The sequence below is a fragment of the Schistocerca serialis genome, chromosome 8, assembly GCF_023864345.2.
Source record: "Schistocerca serialis cubense isolate TAMUIC-IGC-003099 chromosome 8, iqSchSeri2.2, whole genome shotgun sequence".
Lineage (NCBI taxonomy): Eukaryota > Metazoa > Arthropoda > Insecta > Orthoptera > Acrididae > Schistocerca > Schistocerca serialis.
Window position 1 is genome coordinate 60,244,423 of NC_064645.1, and position 20,360 is coordinate 60,264,782.

General features: G+C 45.9%; 1 protein-coding gene across 2 annotated transcripts in view; it reads right to left on the reverse strand.

The window, feature by feature from the left end:
* The window catches only part of LOC126416153 (protein croquemort-like), a 235,427-nt gene that overhangs the window by 134,268 nt on the left and 80,799 nt on the right, over positions 1–20,360 (reverse strand). Inside the window, exon 2 of one of the 2 annotated variants that reach the window (XM_050083705.1) lies at positions 17,978–18,062. The gene's annotated coding sequence lies outside the window, so the exon portion shown is untranslated. Of the gene's footprint in view, positions 1–17,961; positions 18,063–20,360 lie in introns of both variants that reach the window. The other variant, XM_050083703.1, reaches the window with a different exon arrangement.

Sequence of the window (20,360 nt, forward strand, 5' to 3'; positions counted from 1 at the left end):
TTTCGTCACCTAGCGCATTCTCAATTTTCTTTTCCATTCTTCTGTATATTATTCTTGTAAGCAGCTTCGATGCATGAGCTGTTAAGCTGATTGTGCGATAATTCTCGCACTTGTCAGCTCTTGTCGTCTTCGGAATTGTGTGGATGATGCTTTTCCGAAAATCAGATGGTATGTCGCCAGACTCATATATTCTACTCACCAACGTGAATAGTCGTTTTGTTGCCACTTCCCCCAATGATTTTAGAAATTCTGATTGAATGTTATCTATCCCTTCTGCCTTATTTGACCGTAAATCCTCCAAAGCTCTTTTAAATTCCGATTCTAATGCTGGGTCCCCTATATCTTCTAAATCGACTCCTGTTGCTTCTTCTATCACATCAGACAAATCTTGACCCTCATGGAGGCTTTCAATGTATTCTTTCCACCTATCTGCTCTCTCCTCTGCATTTAACAGTGGAATTCACGTTGCACTCTTAATGTTACCACCGTTGCTTTTAATGTCACCAAAGGTTGTTTTGACTTTCCTGTATGCTGAGTCTGTCCTTTCGACAGTCATATCTTTTTCGATGTCTTCACATTTTTCCTGCAGCCATTTCTTCTTAGCTTCCCTGCACTTCCTATTTATTTCATTCCTCAGCGACTTGTATTTCTGTATTCCTGATTTTCCCGGAACATGTTTGTACTTCGTCCTTTCATCAATCAACTGAAGTATTTCTTCTGTTACCCATGGTTTCTTCGTAGCTACCTTCTTTGTACCTATGTTTTCCTTCCCAACTTCTGTGATGGCCCTTTTTAGAGATGTCCATTCCTCTTCAACTGTACTGCCTACTGCGCTATTCCTTATTGCTGTATCTATAGCGTTAGAGAACTTCAAACGTATCTCGTCATTCCTTAGTACTTTGGTATCCCACTTCTTTGCGTATTGATTCTTCCTGACTAATGGCTTGAACTTCAGCCTACTCTTCATCACTACTATATTGTGATCTGAGTCTATATCTGCTCCTGGGTACGCCTTACAATACAGTATCTGATTTCGGAATCTCTGTCTGACCATAATTGAAATCTTCCCGTATCTCCCGGTCTTTTCCAAGTATACCTCCTCCTCTTGTGATTCTTGAACAGGGTGTTCGCTATTACTAGCTGAAACTTGTTACAGAACTCAATTAGTCTTTCTCCTCTTTCATTCCTTGTCCAAAGCCCATATTCTCCTGTAACCTTTTCTTCTACTCCTTCCCCTACAACTGCATTCCAGTCGCCCATGACTATTAGATTTTCGTCCCCCTTTACATACTGCATTACCCTTTCAATATCCTCATACACTTTCTCTATCTGTTCATCTTCAGCTTGCGACGTCGGCATGTATACCTGAATTATCGTTGTCGGTGTTGGTCTGCTGTCGATTCTGATTAAAACAATCCGGTCACTGAACTGTTCACAGTAACACACCCTCTGCCCTACCTTCCTATTCATAACGAATCCTACACCTGTTATACCATTTTCTGCTGCTGTTGATATAACCCGATACTCATCTGACCAGAAATCCTTGTCTTCCTTCCACTTCACTTCACTGACCCCTACTATATCTAGATTCAGCCTTTGCATTTCCCTTTTCAGATTTTCTAGTTTCCCTACCACGTTCAAGCTTCTGACATTCCACGCCCCGACTCGAAGAACGTTATCCTTTCATTGATTATTCAGTCTTTTTCTCATGGTAACCTCCCCCTTGGCAGTCCCCTCCCGGAGATCCGAATGGGGGACTATTCCGGAATCTTTTGGCAATGGAGAGATCATCATGACACTTCTTCAATTACGGGCCACATGTCCTATGGATACACGTTACGTGTCTTTAATGCAGTGGTTTCCATAGGCTTCTGCATCCTCATGTCGTTGATCATTGCTGATTCTTCCGCCTTTAGGGGCAATTTGCCACCCCTAGGACAAGAGAGTGCCCTGAACCTCTATCCGCTCCTCCGCCCTCTTTGACAAGGCCGTTGGCAGAATGAGGCTGACTTCTTACGCCGGAAGTCTTCGGCCGCCAATGCTGATTATTTATCAAAATTTAGGTAGCGGCGGGGATCGAACCCGGGAACGAAGACGTTTTGATTATGAATCAAAGACGCTACCCCTAGACCACCTAGCCTATGATCCATTATAGTATTGGCAATTGGAAGTTTGTGTTAAGTTCCTATGGGACAAGCAGCTGAGGTCATCGGTCTCTAGTCTTACACTCTACTTAATCTAACTTAAACTGACTTACGCTAAGGACAACACACACATCCACGCCCTAGGGAGTACTCGAACCTCCGACGGGGGGAGGCGCCATTATAGTATTGCAGATAGAAGAGAGGAAAGACAGTTTTGATGCTTAGGGCATGCAAAAGATTGGAAGACGACAGACAGGCAAAGAGAGGACTTTCATCACCACTTCCTGGAAGAAAAAAGAAGAGGAAGAGCGTGAAGAAAGTGGCTAAGGGGCATCCAAGAAGCGATGGAGAGAAGAGGAATATTAGAGGATGAGGAAGAATGGCAAGGTCGAAGCGTTTGGAGACAGAGATGCTGGATGCGGCGACAAGTGTAGGTGTTGGGTTGGGTTGGGGTTGGGTTGTTTGGGGGAAGAGACCAAACTGCGAGGCCATCGATCTCATCGGATTAGGAAAGGACAGGGAAGGAAGTCGGCCGTGCCCTTTTAAAGGAACCATCCCGGTATTTGCCTGGAGCGATTTAGGGAAATCACGGAAAAACCTAAATCAGGACGGCCGGACGCGGGATTGAACCCTCGTCCTCCCGAATACGAGTCCAGTGTGGTAACCACTGCGCCACTTCGCTCGGTTGTTGGGTTGGGGGTTGGGTTGTTGTGGGGAAAGAGACCAGACAGCAAGGTCATCGGTCTCACAGGAGTAGTTCCCCTGCGAGAAGACGAAGTGAAGTCCGTGAAGGTTCTCTGTTTTGTTACTTTGCAGTTGCGCTACCTCCATGATGGGAGGTCCTCCGAGTAAAAGCGTTCGGATTATATAAAGAAACATCGAGTAACAGTGAGAATTTGGGTCTGCAGGCGCGCCCGAGTATTCGCATTACAACGCTGCTGCGCCACGAATAAGTTGGTTGTTTGGTTGTTTGGGGGAAGAGTCCAAACAGTGAGGTTTTCGGTCTCATCGGATTAGGGAAGGATGGGGAAGGAAGTCGGCCGTGCCCTTTCAAAGGAACCATCCCGGCATTTGCCTGGAGCGATTTAGGGAAATCACGGAAAAACCTAAATCAGGATGGCCGGACGCGGGATTGAACCGTCGTACTTTCCAATGCGAGTCCAGTGTGCTAAACGAATAAGTATAATGGTGGATTTGGGGAATTCTTGTAAATTTCGCGCACCTATGGCTGGAAAGTAGTAGTTTATGGACAGACTGTCGTATCGGATGGCAGGCACGGCCGTAGTTGATCGCCTGCGATATTGATTCTGCGAGGCAGGTTTATGAGACCGCTCGCAGGCGAGAAGGCGAGGCTCAGACGGCACTGTACTCAAGTGTGAAGTAATCAGGGCAGTGACGTGCTGTGTAGAGCCTATGTGTGGCGTGTGTGTAAGGGTCGGAGTGGACTGAGGAAAGCTGACACCCCCCTCCAGAGGAACTACATGAGAGGCGTAGGGAAAAGACGTACGAGTAAGCGAGCTCTGAGGCTCAAATGAGGGCAGTCGTGTCGCCATTGTGTCTGCGTCTAGAACCTGAGGGAATGCCGGCTGTTTGTGTTGCAGGCCAACCTCAACGAACTCTGGTGAAGGATGCTACCACCAACCTCCGCTGCACGGACATCCGTAGCTATGGCGGGGTGGGCCGGACGTCGGATCGGCACCGGCGCGAGCCTGCTGGCCTCTGCCTTCTTTGGGTGGCATCGTCCGATGGACTGCAAGCTACCCTCCGCAGGGGCGGGGCCGGGGCCAGGGCGCGAACTCGCGGCCTCCCGGGTACAGAGCTGTCTGCGGGCACTGAACGAGCTGCCCTGGGCGGACGGCCGGAGCTGCTAAGGCTCACTACAAAGACGACAGTTGGCTGCTTCCCTTCGGCGCTCTACAGGGGGTCCACGAGTCGCGCTCGAGGGAGCAGTCCGTCAGCCGTGTTCCGGGCCGCGGGCACAGTTATAACGCACGCGGCGGCCACGTCCGCAGGGCTGGGCAACCGGACGCTGGCATAGCAGGCTGCGGCATGGACACTGGCGCTGACCCTCGCACAAACGCCAGGCGGCGCCATCACCGTCATTAGCGGAAGGCTGGTCGTGTACCTTTGCTGCAATAAAGTCAATGACACAGTTGCCGGCGTTTCTCTGCACACTTCGGCGTAAGTCGCCTCTCTCTCCCACAACATATCGATCGGTCATTCTGACATATTACAACCCCTGAGATCTGGGGGTTGTAACAACGCGGAAGCATCTATGGATGTCTGTGTGGTAGCCAGCTGCAGTAAAATAATTAAGGACTTCATTGAAACACAACGGCTTCCGTCTTTGAAAGGTCTTATCCTTCTGTTGTCAGTTTCTCCTCCATTGACGTCATCTCCGTAGTAGGAATAAAGATCAAATGTGAAACCGGGCCAGCCTGAATAGAAGTTACTTTCAGAAGGCCGAACACAACTTTATCTTAAAGTAAGTTTCAAATACTGCTCATATTATATTGTTATAGTAAAACCAGTTTTATTTTTGGTCTTTTCTTGTATGTAACTAATGCTAAATAAATGGCCGTGCGGTCTAACCCACGGCTTTCCGGTCGGGAAGGAGCGCCTGGTCCCCGGCACGAATCCGACAGGCGGATTTGTGTCGAGGTCCGGTGAACCGGCCGGGCTGTGGATGGTGTTTAGGCGGTTTTCCATCTGCCTCGGCGAATGCGGGCTGGTTCCCCTTATTCCGCCTCAGTTACACTATGTCGGCGGTTGCTGCGCAAACAAGTTCTCCAAGAACGCGTACACCACCATTACTCTACCACGCGAACATAGGGGTTAAACTCGTCTGGTGCGAGACGTTCCCTGGGGGGTCCACTGGGGTTCGGTGTGGGGCGGCGGAGGGGTGAAGTGGACTGCGGTAGTCGTCGTGGGGTTGTGGACCACTGCGGCTGCGGCGGGGACGGAGCCTCTCCGTCGTTTCTAGGTCCCCGGTTAACATACTACAATACAATGCTAAATAAAACTAAAAAAATTATTTTTACTTTTGGTGAGCTGTAACGATTTCTGCACAGTGGAAGAAAATAATACTTTCCTTTGTGAATAATCTTATTTAATTTATCTTCTGAACCACACTTGGATGTGTCATTGAAATGCCTTGCTTAACCTGTAGGATAGGACAGATAGAATAAATTGTGGAAATGGGCCAAAATAAGGGGCTATCAGTTACACTCGAATATACAACTTTATTATTTCATCAAACATTACAAGAGCCCAAACATTTTTTTTAAACACACAGCTTTAATCTTTGGGACTTAATTACCGGCTGAAAGCCACTTTAATTTAAAAACGGCTGAAGACCAAAAATATAAAACGCAAGCATAATCAGAAATTTAAAAGACAAGCCTTACCTTACAGTTAGGCTGAAGTAAACAAGTTTAATTCAAATCGGTCGAAGGCCGAAGACTTAAAAATTCAAAAATTGTTTAAAATACGAAAGGGCTTATGTGAAACAGTACTTTTCTAGGCTGAAGACCTTAAGAGTAAAACAATCTAATTTAAAACACAAAACCGGCTAGAAGCCATACAGGTACCGACAACAAGAACAATTTAAAAAAAAAATAAGGCAGTACACACAAGGGCACCCAGATGTTCGAGGGTCGGCCTGTAATTCAAACACTAACGCTCGCTTAAGTGAGACAGGCAGTCGAGCCAGGCATTCACGATCCGACGACAACCCAACCGACCGACAGTCAGCGGACCCACTAACAAGATAATTTCCACTTCACCCGACCAGGGTACAACAGGGAGTTCAGCGGAGCAACGTAGAAGATATTGGCGCCCACAAGCAGTCATACACGGAGTTGTCAAACTACACGCCGTGCTGGACAGCAACAACACGATGAGGAAACTACACTGCCTGAAATTCACGTCAACGCCCAGGGCAGGTAACCGGAACGTTAACGGCCACAAGGCAGAAGATTCCGCTGGTACACTTCAATTCAAAACATCAAATACAGTGAAACTCGACCGGAGGGTGGATAGAATTTTCCAACTTGAAAACCAAGTTGTTGCTCGCGGGAATACGCCGACAGCCGACAACGAACTCCAAACGACACAATGTGAACAGTCTTGACTTGCTGGTAGGTTAAATCGGAACTCAACTTTCGCGTCCAGGGTCGGTGAGACACGGACCTCGTAGCAATGGGAACAGCGCCACACTCTCCGACACCGCGTAGAGACCGCCAGCGGGCCCCGGGCGAACTACGCCCCGCCGAGAACTCCTCACTGCTCCACGCCAACCGACTGACTCCTCAGAGCCCGTACGTCGACAACATTTAAAATAACTTGTCAATCAAAATCACACCAAATACACACAGTTTGACGAACACTTGCACGAAGAACCAGACAATGTTAACGGCAGTAATTGTACAATAACAGGGACGAATCAAGAGTCAGCACACACAGCCAACCTATAAGCGATCGCCGGCAGAATACACGTCGTCCGGCAAGGCGACCGACCGACGACCAACAGAAGTCGTCGCCACTCCAATCATGTGTGTCGGCAACCGTCGAGCGAGTCGTGGCGGTCCGGACCTCACTGCTGCCGCGCCCCGATTGAACTTATGCCGCGTGCCAACTCAAACACTGCCAGGTCCTAACTAACTGCTGGCACATTCCAGCCGACCCGTCGACACACGATGACCGGGCAGTAATAGCAGTCCAGCAAAGAAAATACGGCATGCCTTATATCGATAAGCGCTGCTGCTGCCGCTGACGGGCAGGCAAGGCAGCAACTCAATGACACCAGTCATTGAAAATTAACATAACGAGGTGGCAGTACGGTGAAAACAGGGTGTAAAATAAGTAATAGCACGAACACGAGCCACGCACAGCTCAGACGTTTTATCTGTGACACTGGGTTTAGCTGTCACCTGACGATAGCCTAAGAAGCCGAAAGCCAGTTCGTGGTAAAATAAATAATATTTGCAGAATATCAGCAGTGCATTTTCGATTGTCTGTTAATTACTTATTTTCAGAAGTAGTTTATTAGTTTAAAATACAAAGGGTGTTCAATAAGTAATGCAACACATTATTTTCTGAAAGCAGGTTGGTTTTATAAAGGAATTCAATACACCGTATTATTCCCCACTTTCTTGGCTACAAAACTCTATTTTTCATCATAATCTCTGCTCAATTCGAAGGCCTTACACCACCTTATTGGGAGGGTCTGTACGCCAGCGTGGCGCCACTCTTCTGGTCGGCGTCGGAGCCAGCGTCTTGCTGCTTCAATAACCTCCACCATCGTCTGCGTACTGCTTCCCGCGGAGAAGGCAGACGGAAGGACCAAGCTCCTCTCTGGTGCGCGGACTTTTCAAAAATGGTTCAAATGGCTCTGAGCACTATGGGACTTGACTTCTGAGGTCATCAGTCCTCTAGAACTTAGAACTACTTAAACCTAACTAACATAAGGACATCACACACATCCATGCCCGAGGCAGGATTCCAACCTGTGACCATAGCGGTCGCGCGGTTCCAGACTGTAGCGCCACCCCGACCGGCCGCGCGGACTTTTGTGAGGCCTTGAGTTGTCCTGGGGAAGGAGAAGTTCGGTTGCATTTTTGTGGCGAAGAACGCGCAAAGTCTCACACTTTAGGGTTGATCATCGCACCGTAAGAGTCCCAGAAGGCCGTCGCTACGACCTTATCGGCTGGGTGTGGGGCTTGGTGTGGCACCACTCCACGGATTGCTGGTTTGTTTCCAGTTGGAAGTGACGAATCCAAGCTTCATCGCCTGTGACGATGTTCGATAAAAAAATTTTACTACGAGTCTCGTAACGCGCAAGCAATTCCGCGCAGATGCTCCTTCGTTGCTCTTTATGGTCTTATTTTAGGTGACCAGTAACACAGCGGGCACACAACTTGGAATACGTCAGTTGGTTTATTGGTGTGTCAACACTTCCAACAAAGATGTCCAACCGAGCAGCGAGGTGTCTGATTGTTATCCGTCGATCACCTCGAGTGAGAGTGTTGGGGGTTGGGGTTGTTTCGGGGCAAGAGACCAGACAGCGAGGTCATCGGTCTCATCGGATTAGGAAAGGACGGGGAAGGAAGTCGGCCGTGCCCTTTGAAATGAACCATCCCGGTATTTGCCTGGAGCGATTTAGGGAAATCACGGAAAACCTAAATCAGGATGGCCGGACGCGGGATTGAGTGAGAGTGTCCGCACGTTTCAACACTGTAGGACTCACAGCAGAGTGCGGCCAGTTGGCACGCGGGAAATCGGACAAGTTTGTGCGAACTTGCTGCGATTACGACAGACGCCTCGCCCATCGATTCACCTTACTTTTGTTCACTGCCAGGTCTCCGTAGACATTCTGGAACCGCCTACGGATATCTGCGGTGCTCTGGTTTGATGCCGAAAGTAGCTCAGCGACAGCACTCTGCTTAGAACGCACCTCCGTTACAGACACCATTTTGAAGGCTATGTACAGCGGCGCCACGTACCGTAACTTCTTGAAGCTATAGGGGCTGAAGCGGGAATATTCGACGATGTCACACAACAAATTCTGCACTTTTCAATCGAAATTGGCCGAGAAAAAAGGGTTGCATTACTTTTTGAGCTCCCCTTGTATGTTAATAAAATCTGAAATATGCAATACGAGTATTTCAAGTGGCGTGCAGAAAATCTTTTAGCAGATATTATACGAGGGCTGAAACTTTAATAGTGGCAACTCTTTATTTACAGCTCGTACAAAATAGATACGTGTTTCAAAGTTTTACTGACCTTCATAGTAGTCACCAGCATTGTATATAGCCCGTTGCCAGCGACGTGGAAGTCGTAGGATACTGTTAGCAGTGCCAGTTGTGTTGATAGTTCGAGCGGCGCGATCTATTGCTCGACGAATTTGTAGCAGTTCTAAAGTGAATAGCGTGAAGTGTTTCCTTCAGTTTAGAAATCGAGTTGAACTCACGAGGGCTTAAGTCATGGCAGTGCAGTAGGTGGTATAGCACTTAGCAGCCCCATCAGTCAAACAAATCAGTAACAGGTTGCACTGTACATGCTTGAGCATTGTCCTGCAAAATGATGGTCAGGTCCTGCAGAAAGTGTCATCACTTCTGTCTCTAAGCTGTTGTGTTCCAAAAATGAACAGTACAGAGACAGAAGTGATGACACTTTCTGCAGGACCTGACCATCATTTTGCAGGACAATGCTCAAGCATGTACAGTGCAACCTGTTACTGATTTGTTTGACTGATGGGGCTGCTAAGTGCTATACCACCTACTGCACTCCCCTGACTTAAACCCTCGTGAGTTCAACTTGATTTCTTAACTGAAAGAAACACTTCACGCTATTCACCTCAGAACTGCTACAAATTCGTCGAGCAATAGACCGCACCGCTCGAACTGTCAACACGACTGGCACTGCTAAGAGTACCCTACGACTTCCACATCACTGGCAAAGGGTTATACACACTGCTGGTGACTACTTTGAAGGTCAGTAAAACTTTGAAACACGTATCTATTTTGTACGAGCTGTTAATAAAGAGTTGCCACTATTGAAGTTCCAACCCTCGTACATAGTCTTGCATTACCAAAAATTTAATTTGTACCGAGTTCAGGATATGATCGCATCTACATGACATTTCTATATGATGAAATAACTTTATTACTGAATTATTCAGCAGGAAGTTGAGCAATGAAGAGACTGCAGTAGGAGCAGACGAAAGGTAGAACAGGATTGCAAAAGTCTGTAAACTTGCTGCAGAGGAAGTAATAGGCATAAGAAGGAATAGAAAAACGTAGGAATGGTTTGATGAAGATTGCAGGTCAGCAATAGAGGAAAAGAACAAGGCAAGAACAAAAGTGCTACAGAGAGAAACCAGAAATAATGTGGAACAATATATAGAATTAAGGAGAAGAGCTAACAGACTATGAAAGAAAAAGAAATGAGAGTGGACTAAGAATAAAATTCAAGAAATAGGAGAGTTAAAGTAACAGAGTGAAATAAGGAAGTTCTGTCACGCGGTAGGCAAAATTAAGAATAGATTCCAGCCAAAAACAATGGCCTGTTCCAGTAAAGACGGAAAAATGATAAGGGAGGAAGAACAGATAGTGGGAAGATGGGAAGAGTATTTCAAAGATACACTAAGCATCAGCCTAGAAGATGAAGAGACTGCCGCACAGGAGGAAAGAGTGGAGCTGGAAGTAGACTATGAAACCAATGAGGCAAGAAAGCAAACACTGCAAGAGGTCTCCCAGGCTGTGCACAAGTCAAAAAACAATCGAGCCCCTGGGGAAGACAGCATAATTGGCAGTGAGGCTGTAATAAAGGAACTGCACACATTAATATCAGATATATGGGAAATAGAAACTATTCCAGATAATTGGAAAACAGGAAAAATAGCCGGCCGGAGTGGCCGTGCGGTTCTAGGCGCTACAGTCTGGAGCCGAGCGACCCCAACAGTCGCAGGTTCGAATCCTGCGTCGGGCTTGGATGTGTGTGATGTCCTTAGGTTAGTTAGGTTTAATTAGTCCTAAGTTCTAGGCGACTGATGACCTCAGAAGTTAAGTTGCATAGTGCTCAGAGCCATTTGAACCAGGAAAAATAATCCCCATATATAAGAAAGGGGACAGAACACCATGTGAAAACTATAGAGGTATAACACTCCTAAGCACAACTTTTAAGAAGATCTTCACAAGCGTATTAAAGGAAAGCATACAGAAGTGTGCAGAAGGCATACTCGTGGAATATCAGTGTGGCTTTCGATCAGACAGAGGAACAACTGATCAAATATTTGTGATAAGACAAATGATGGACAAGTTCTATGAATATGATATAGATCTGCATTTCCTATTCATCGACTTCAAACAAGCCTTTGATAGCATAAATCGGTAAGAAATGTACGGAGTACTGAAAGAGGTTGGTATATGTGCTAAACTAATAAGACTAATCAAAATGACAATGACAGAGACAAGAGCAAAAGTAAAGGTCCTTAGCAGAACAGGTGAAAGCTTTGACTTCAATAAAGGCTTGAAACGAGGTGATAGTCTCTCCAGTGTACTATTCAATATAGCCCTGCATAGTGTAGTAAATAAAATCAACAAAAGAGGCATAATATTTATGAAAACTAGCCAGTTATGTGCATATGCTGATCACATTGCTATAATAGGAAGAAATATAAATACACTCCAAGAAATATACTTGGCAATGGAAACAAAAGCCTTAGAAATTGGCCTCATAGTAAATGAAAACAAAACAAAATATATGGTAATGTCAGAATCTGAGGCCAGAAGAACCCCTAAAAACCTTAACATCAATTGGAAATGCTTCAAAGGAGTGTCCTCTTTTAAGTACTTAGGAGCCCTAATAACAAATGATAACAATATTGGAAAGGTTACAAGGGACAGAATTCAAGCAGGAAACAGAGCTTACTTTGCAAATATGCAGCTTGTCAGAAATAGCCTTGTTACAATAAAAACAAAACTGCTAGTACATAATTCCCTAGTCCGCCCAGTTATCACATACGGGTCAGAGGTATGGACGTTGACAGAACACGATAAAAATGCACTAAGAACCATTGGGAGGAAAATACTATGCAAAATCTATGGGCCAATAAGGGAGGAAGAAGGCTGGAGAATACGCTACAATGCCGAATTACACGAGTTAATACAAAGTAGGGACATAGTAAAATTTGTGAAATCGCAGCGAATACGATGGCTGGGACACTAGGAGAGAATGGCAGAGGACAGAATTCCAAAGAAAATGATGAAAGGTGTGATGCATTCAGCAGACCTAGAAGAAGGTGGATTGACGACGTAATAATGGATCTCACCAGTGTAGGTGCCCTTGGATGGAAAATAGCAGCAAATAACCGAGAAGTGTGGAGGAGTTGGGTTGTTTTGGGGGAAGAGACGAAACTGCGACGTCATCGGTCTCATCGGTTTAGGGAAGGACGGGGAAGGAAATCGGCCGTGCCCTTTCAAAGGAACCATCCCGGCATTTGTCTGGAGCGATTTAGGGAAATCACAGAAAACCGAAATCAGGATGGCCGGACGCGGGATTGAACCGTCGTCCTCCCGAATGCGAGTCCAGTGAAGTGTGGAGGAAGATCGTTGAAGAAGCCAAGGCTCACCAAGGGCTGTAGCGCTACTGAAGAAGATGAAGATTTAGTATTTGAACATTATTTGTTTAAGTTATGATACGATCAAATTTAATGTATAGTAGAGTCTAATACACATGCACGGGCTTCTGTGCCGTTTAATCATTTGCCTGCCTAAGATATACCCACACTATAATGGAATGCTTGAAAACCACAACTATTCCCATGGGAAGCGAAGTTGAGAAACGATGTGATTCCTTCCATTCAAAGGTTAAGTTCAGATTCAAGAAGCAGAGCAGCGGAATAATATGGAAAATGAAATCTGGATTATTAACGGTGGAGAAAGCCGTCCAGAATTCTGAAAACGTAAACTAAAGCAAGGAAAGGAAGAAGATTAGGGTTTACCATCCCGTCGACTGCGAGGTAAGACGGTGCATAAACTCGGAGATGGGAAGGTTGGGAGACGAAATTGGAAAGGCAACATGCGGGCATTCGCCTCAGGCGGCATAGCCAAGTCACAGAAAATATAAATCTGGACGGGGATCTGAACCGCCCTCCTGCACAACGCGAGACCAGAGATCCTCCACTCCATTCGTTAACAATCAAAGGAGATCAAAGACATATCCATCATGTAATAAAAAGACAGACGTGAAATTGCTACAGAAAATTGCCCTGAGGGTCGATGTGTCAAAGGTTCGAAATACGCCGCAAGATGTGACTAATGTTTCCGCTCAAGATAAAATAAGAGAGACTCAAGGACAGCTGTACCTCTTCTGGTGCGGTGATTGGATGTTTTCTGCTTCCTCCGATTCTGCACAGTTTTTTGAAAAGATGTACGCTTTTTTGCAGTCTGTAACGACGTTTCGCTGTAAGTGTGTGAGTGATGTTTTATTCAAGGACAAGTGCACAGTGTTTCTTGTAGCGTCCGGATAGAAGGTGGAAAAGTACTGGCGTGGAAAGAACACTGCTTCCCGCTTAAGAGTTTTACAGATAGAACAAAACTATGGAAAATGAAGATTATTCTCCCGCAGTCACTACCCGTAACACTGACTGTTTCGTCACGGCAGTACTGCGTTACCGAATGGGAGAGGCAACGTTGCTTTTTTTTATTTCGACCATCAACCCTTAGGTCAGTAGGATGGGTTTCTTTATTCCTGTGGCTTTGCGGTATTCTTTCACTTTCAGAATAACTACTGCAAGTAGTACTGATTAGGGAAAACATTGTGAACACGTGTTTAATAGCGTGTACCTTTGGATCACAACAGTGCTTCCCAGTAGCTTGGATTCGGCTACCCTCTACGCACAGGTCATGCAATATCCGTAAGTCCCCCCCTCCCCCCCCCCCCCCCCTTCCCGCTGTCGCCCCTTGTACGTTTCATCAGGTTTAGATCACGCGAATTTGGTGGGCGAGACATCAACGAGAGACCACAATCAGGTTCCTCAAACCACCGTAGCACGATTCTGTCCGTATTACGTGTGGAGAGTTATCTTGCTGGAAGATGCCATGCCGTCGGCGAAGACACCAGTCGTGAAGGGATGCTACTGGGCCGCAACAATGTTCGTGCAATCCATAGCCTCTGATTACTACCACAGGTCCCGCTGAAGGCGAGATGAATGTCGAATGTCCCCCATGATACTGCAATCTCCACCGGCTCGCTTCTGTGACTCGGACCACGCTTTGAAGAGCCCTTCATCACCTCTGAGTTCCAGTACGAACGTCGGAATGGCAAATATTGAGATAACGGATAGAGGAAAGAAAAGCAACTACTATCGCTTAGTAATGGCAAGGGACCAGGAGCAGATGAAATGCACATAAGATTCAACATAGAGCCTACGAAAGATCTTGCTCCCCTTCTTGCAGCAGTTTATTGTAGATCGCTGGAGCAACGAAGGGTACCCAGCGACAGCAAAAAAGCGCAGGTCATTCCTGTTTTCGAAAATGATACGCACATTTATAGACCTATATTGTTGACGTCAATCTGTTGTATAGTTACGGAAAATCTTTTATGTTAAAAAATTGCGTTTTTGGAGAACGAAAATCTTCTCCACAATAATATACATGGATTCCGCTATCAGAAGCCTTTCGAAACTCAGCTCACTCTGTTCCTCCATAATATCCATAGCACAGTAGACAACGGCGCTTAGGCTGATGCCGTGTTCCGTGACTTCAGTAAGGCATTTGACACTGTCCGACAATGATGCCGGTTTAGTGAAAAAAAAAAAAAGCAGTTGTATTCAAGACTTCCTTGCAGACAGACCTCAACACGTCGCCCTGAACCGGGAAAAATCGACAGATGTACGGGTAATTTCCGGTGTACGCCAAAGGAGTGTGAGAGGACCGTTATTGTTGGCAATGTACATAAATGATCCAGTAGAAAGTGTCGGATGCCCTTTAAGACTGTTTGCAGATGATGCGGTTGTTTGTAGCAAAGTATCGACACCAGAAAGTATCGATTTGCAGTATAACCTGTTGACTGGTGCGAGCTCTGGCAGTTGAACCTGAACGTAAATAAATGCAATATATTGCCAGTACTGTACAACTACATTATCGATGACCAACTGCTGGAGACTGCATCTTCCTTAAAACATCTAGGAATAACAGTTCAGACCGACCTTAAATGGGATGACCACACAAAAGGAATAGTAAGATACGCAGATTCCAGACTGAGATTCGTAGGAAGAATACTAAGGAAATGTAATTCGTCCAAGAAAGAAGTGGCTTATAAGGAGCTTGTTCCACCTTCTCGAGTATTGTTTACGACAATGGGACCGCTGTCAGGTAGGACTGGTAGAAGAGAGGCAGAGAGAAGATCCAAAGAAGAGCGGCGCCTTTCATCACGGGATTGTTCAGTCGGTGCGAGAGCATTACGGAGATGCTCATCAAAGCCCAGTGGCAGACACTAGAAGAGAGGCGGCTTGAATCACGGAGGTTTACTATAGAATTTCAAGAGAGTACCTTTCGGGAATAATCGGATAACATACTAATTCTTTGAAAGTCTGCTGCTCCGGCAGCAAACCCGAGTAGACTTTCAAGACTTATTACGCTGGTAAAGCCTACTTCTTCCAACATACATCCCACCTAATGATCACCATTCGAAAATTCGAGAAATTAGAGCCAGCACAAAGGCTTACCGATAACCATTCTTCCCACACGTCATTCACGCGTGGAACAGTGTAGGGGGGGGAATCAATTATTGGTATCAGAAGTACCCTTCGCTACACACCATGAGATGGCTTTCGTAGTATGATGTACTCTGAAGAGACAAAGAAACTCGCATAGGCATGCGTATACAAATATAGACATATGTAAACCGGCAGAATACGGAGCTGCGGTCGGCAACGCCGATATAAGACAACAAGTGTCTGGCGCAGTTATTAGATCGGTTACCACTGTTTCAATGGCAAGTTATCAAGATTTAAGTCAGTTTGAATGTGGTGTTATAGTCCGCGCACAAGCGAAGGGACACAGCTTGTCCGAGGTAACGATGAAGTGGGGACTTTCACGTACATTTCACGCGTGTACCGTGAATATCAGGCATCCGGTAAAACATCAAATCTCCGACATCGCTGCGGCCGGAAAAAGATCCTGCAAGAACGGGACCAACGACGACTGAAGAGAATCGTTCAACGTGACAGAAGGGGAACCCTTCCGCAAATTGCTGCAGATGTCGATGATGCTCCATCAGCAAGAGTCAGCTTGCGAACCATTCAACGAAACATCATCGGTATCGGTTTCCATAGGCCCACTCATGTACCCTTGATGACTGCACGACACAAAGCCTGGGCCCATCAACTCCGACGTTGTACTGTTGATGACTGGAAACATGTTGCCTGGTCGGACGAGTCTCGTTTCAGATTGTATCTAGTGGGTGGACGTGTACGGGTATGGAGACAACGTCATGAATCCATGGACCCAGCATGTCAGCAGGGGCTGTTCAAGCTGGTGGAGGCTCTGTAATGATGTGGGGAGTGTGCAGTTGGAGTGATATTGGACCTCTGATACGTGTAGATACGACTCTGACAGGTGACACGTACGTAAGCATCCTGTCTGATCACCTGCATCCATTCACGTCCATTGTGCATTCCGACGGGCTTGGGCGATTCCAGCAGGACAATGCGACACGCCTAACCTCCAGAATTGCTACAGAGTGGCTCCAGGAACACTCTTCTGAGTTTAAGCACTTTCGCTGGCCACCAAACTCCCCAGAGATGAACATCCTTTAGCATATCTTGGATGCCTTGCAACGTGCTGTTCAGATCTCCATTCCCTCGTACTCTTACGGATTTATGGACTGCCCTGCAGGATTTATGGTGTTTCTCTCCAACAGTTATCAAGATTTAAGTCGAGTCCATGCCACGTCGTGTTGCGACACTTCTGCGTGCTCGCGGGGGCCCTACACGATATTAGGCAGGTGTACCAGTTTCTTTGGTTCTTCAGTGTATATCTTCTATTTACTCTGTCAGTCCCATATGTACAGATTCCAGCCCGAAGAGCAGTATTCAAGCACTGGACGAACGGGGATTTTGTAACCCGCTTCCTGAGGATTCCTCCGATGTGTCTCACTCTGCCTTACCTGCGATCAGTTTTATGTTCCATTTAAATTTGCTTCGTACACATACGCTCAAATATTTAAAGCATGTGGCTGCCTCCAGTGATTTTTCTGCAATCAAACAATAACGGGTCTTTCTAACTGTTTATTGACACGCGCTACATTTGTTTATTTTGTCAATCACTGCGACAAATGCCGATCCTCTGCGATTATTCCTGGATTTAGTACAAGTTTATACCGCTGGACGTCTTAAGTATTTAACATCATCATGGAACTTCCGACGTTATCCATTAGATCATTTATACGCATGGTGTTTATAAATTGATGACAATATTATGAAAAAGGATAGAATGCTACTAACCATATAGAGGAGATGCTGATTCGCAGGGAGGCTCAACAAAAGGACTGCTAAACATGTGAGCTTTCGGCCAGACAACACACACACACACACACACACACACACACACACACACACACACACACACGAGCGCGCGCGGACACAATTGACCACTGTTTTTGGCCACGAGGTCTTCTGGCCGACAGCTGTTATTGATAGGTACAATCATTTCACCGAATCTGGCTGTGTATCAGTAACTGAACACGACACTTTGTCTTTGAGTCCCGAATTTTCTCCGAACCGTAGTAGCGAATTCAGATTCGTGAAAACATAGACAAGACTGTGCACACTCTGTACCATTGTACGATTCCATGATGATTGTTGGAATAACTCATACGCGCAATGAGTTTCTGTCTTTTATAGATTTCTGTTAGAAACAATGGAAACCTGTTATTTCCTTTTGAATCACTCGGTACATGCAAGGGGCTGGAAAAGCACGTCTTCCACACTATCAGCTGACGTCTTTGGGACAGACGGAAAAAGATCGGAAACTTTCTGCTACGTAGTGTTACGCGTTCATGTTGAGTGTTGTCCTTCAGACTGCCTCGCAAGAATTCTTTCATCTTCCAGAAACAACCAGGTGCTTTTCATGAGCCACGGAAGTCGTTTTTTTCGGTTACTTCCATTTTTCCATTGCATCTCTCCACATTACTCTAATTTTCCGGTACGACTGTCTGTGCGGTTTTCGCCGCTGACTTGGAGAATCGCAGTGAACCACCAGATAATGATTAGCAGCGCAAATCAAGCGGCTGTTTTCTTCATACTACTTACTATCAGATGAAATTACTTGATTGAGTTCTCAGTTGTTACCGCCACCGGCTGCAATGTATTTCTCCGTGTGCCTACACTGCCGTCTCTCAATATGAGGGAACCTGCAACAGAAACAACAGAAACTCTAATAGCGGTACACGAGAAGAACAACGAACTGTGGCGTGTCGCCTCTCTGCGGAGCACGAACGCCGGCTAAAATACAAACATACCAGCACAGCTTCCAGCGCTTGCAAAAATGGATCGTCGATAACTACAACGTGTATGCTCGAACCGATTATTTATCAATCTAGACTTATATTTTGTCGTGGAGTATGAGCTATCTATAGGAGATACAGAGTTTATTTGAAGAAATACCACACGTAATAAATGATGCGTTGGGAAAGTGGGGGGAGGGGGGTCGGAGGGGGGAGGGGTGGTAAGGGGGCCAGGGGGGTAGGGGGGGCAGAGGGGGGTTGGGAATACGCAGCAACTTGGTCAAATAACACTGCGCGGTAGACAAATCACGTACCTATTAATGTTTAAAAGTAGGAGAATAAAACACCAGATATTAGGAAGTGGTAATATTGACTAATCAGAATTTTAAAAAAAGTTCGAATGTGTGTGAATACCTAAGGGACCAAACTGTTCAGGTCATCGGTCCCTAGACTTACACACTACTTAAACTAAGTTATGCTAAGAACAACACACACACACACACCTATGCCCGAGGGAGGACTCCAACCTCCGGCGGGTGGGGTCGTGCAATCGGTGACATGGCGCTCAAACCGTGCGGCCACTCCGCTCGGCTTAATCCGAATAAAACATTATGTATGGAATTAAAATGAAAACCTATGGTGCTTGACAGAGCATATGTGAACGATGCGGGAGACCCGCACCGCCGTATTAGGTAAGGTCCTAATGGAGATGGTTTGCCATTGCCTTTCTCCGACCTTAATGGAGATGAATGATGATGAAGACGACACAACAACACCCACTCATCTCGGTGCATGTGAAAATGCCCGACCCCGTCGGGAATCGAACCCGGGACACCGTGCTCGGGAAGCGAGAATGCTACCGCGAGACCACGGGCGGCGGACTGTATTACAAACGTTTAATCTTTATTCATTACAGAGATACAGCTGCTTACGGAGAGAAGTTTTCATTTCGCAGGTTGGTACTGCTGTTGCTACGGGTTTTTTCACCGACTGGGGGTGTGTGTAATCTCACGATGATATCGAATTTAAACTGACCAGAACAGTTGTCGCTCACTCGGGTCAGCTTCTGCCAGACATCATGTTACGAATTTGCATATATGAATTTTCAAAACCCGAATGAGAGTCAGTGTGATATAGTACAATGAGAGTAGTGTTCGCATTATTTCTGTGAATATACTGGGAGTAAAAAATAATAATAATAAAACAAAATATATTTGGTTCTGAACCGATAAAGAAAAAATGGAAGGGTGTCGAAAGAAGTTGCGCTGTTTAGTGATAACGTCTAAGTGTCGCTGGTTTTCTCTCCTCGCAGAGGACATTCTAGAAAAAAGTTGCGGTATTCCTTACAGTAGTGATTTTCAAACTTTCTGGGACAGTTACCGTTAGATATCAGCCAACACACCCAATTTTAGCACCTGAATAAACCTTGCACCGAAAAGGTAAACAAACAGTTTACCTCGTTTATGATTAAAATGACGAAAGTGAGTTCCATCAAATGAAACTCACAAAGAAAAATCGAGTCGATGATACTATTATTTCCAACCTCTTTTTAATAATCAGTTTAGTATACGCCGATGCACGTTTGTCGGAAGCTCACTTTAACTCCTCTGAGTTGTGAGGAGCAGACTGCGTATTCTCAAGGTTGGTTGATTTGGGGGGGGGAGGGGGAGGGAACCAAATAGAGAGGTCATCGGTCCCATCGAGTTAGAGAAGGATGAGGAAGGAAGTGGGTCGTGCCCTTTCAAAGGAACCATCCCGGCATTTGCCTGAAGCGTTTTACGGAAATCACGGAAAACGTAAATCAGGATGGCCGAACACGGGATTGAACCGTCGTTCTCCCGAAGGCGAGCACAGTCTGTTAACCACTGCGCCACCTCGCTCGGAGTGTTCTTAAGGCTGCATACTCTTCTCCAACCCTTTGTGATAATCTTGAACGTTCTGTTTTACGAAAACATGTTATTAGACTAATGTCATCGCTGAATTTTGTTCTAGCTCGAATTTCAATTGTTGAAAACAGCATTATCTCCTTCTCTGAACACAGGCACTTATTCTTCGATTTCCCGATAAAGGAAATAAATTGCTAGATGCTAAAATTGCAGCGCAATGAATACCGCATGCAACAAACATCAGACTGGCATGAAGTAACCAGCATGCAACATTCCGGTATTCCGGTGCAACCGCAAAAGCAGATACGAGTGTAGCTGC